Source organism: Gossypium hirsutum, chromosome D12 (genome assembly GCF_007990345.1).
Source record: "Gossypium hirsutum isolate 1008001.06 chromosome D12, Gossypium_hirsutum_v2.1, whole genome shotgun sequence".
Taxonomy (NCBI): Eukaryota; Viridiplantae; Streptophyta; class Magnoliopsida; order Malvales; family Malvaceae; genus Gossypium; species Gossypium hirsutum.
Window position 1 is genome coordinate 31,671,407 of NC_053448.1, and position 988 is coordinate 31,672,394.

Genomic DNA, 988 nt, shown 5'->3' on the forward strand with positions numbered 1-988 from the left:
TGTCAGAAATTGACCCTAGCCGGGAAGTGGTTTCGGGACCGCTAAACCGAGTCACTGAAAGGTTTGAATGTGATGTTATGTCTAGATATGTAATCATGAATGTGTAAAAATTTCAAGCTTCGATTTAGTCGATTGCATGTGAATTTAGTCAATAGGACTTATATGAGAAAATTTAAAATGTGATAGGTCAATGCATGAGACCTATTAGTGCATGTGGAAGAAAAGGGACTTGCATGTCAAATTCCCCTCCCTAATATGTAGTGGCCGGCCATGCTATAGTGGAAACATTCTCCAACATGTTATGCTAGGATGCATGTTAAGAATAAAATAATAAGCATGGTGATTAAATAATGAAAGAAGGTGATGGAAAAAAAAAAAAGTACATGGTCTCACCCCCCCTTGTTGCCGTGAATTGAAGAAAGAAAAAAAAAAAAAAAGAGTTCATTCTTGAACATCCTGGCCGAATAGAGGAAAGAAAGGAAGGGGAAAAGGCTTGAGAAAATCGGCTATGGTGGTGTTAGACTAAGGTATGTTTGATGTTGTCTTTGAGATGCATGCATGTTTAAATAGCCCATGTTAAACTTTGAATCTTGTTGATAACATGAGCAATCGGTCATGAGAAAGTGTTCAAGGAAAAGGTTGTTGATGAAAGAAATTAATGTGTTAAGGGATTATATGAAACTTATTCATGTTATATATGTTATATGCAACGAAAATGGTTGATGATTTGGAGGTGATTAGCTTGAATCGGCCACGGTATATCCATAAACACGATCTATGCTTGTTATTACTCATGGTTAAAACAATTCGGCTAGGACATTCGGCCATGGATGGTTGTATTTCTTTGATGTTGTTTTGATGCCTTAGGGCATTGAGAGTTGATTATAGATGAGGTGAGCTTCTTGATTTAAAATTTGATGGATGTTAAGCTAATTGGGCAACCAAAGGTTCAATATTTTGTTATAGGTCATATGTGCATTCGGCCATG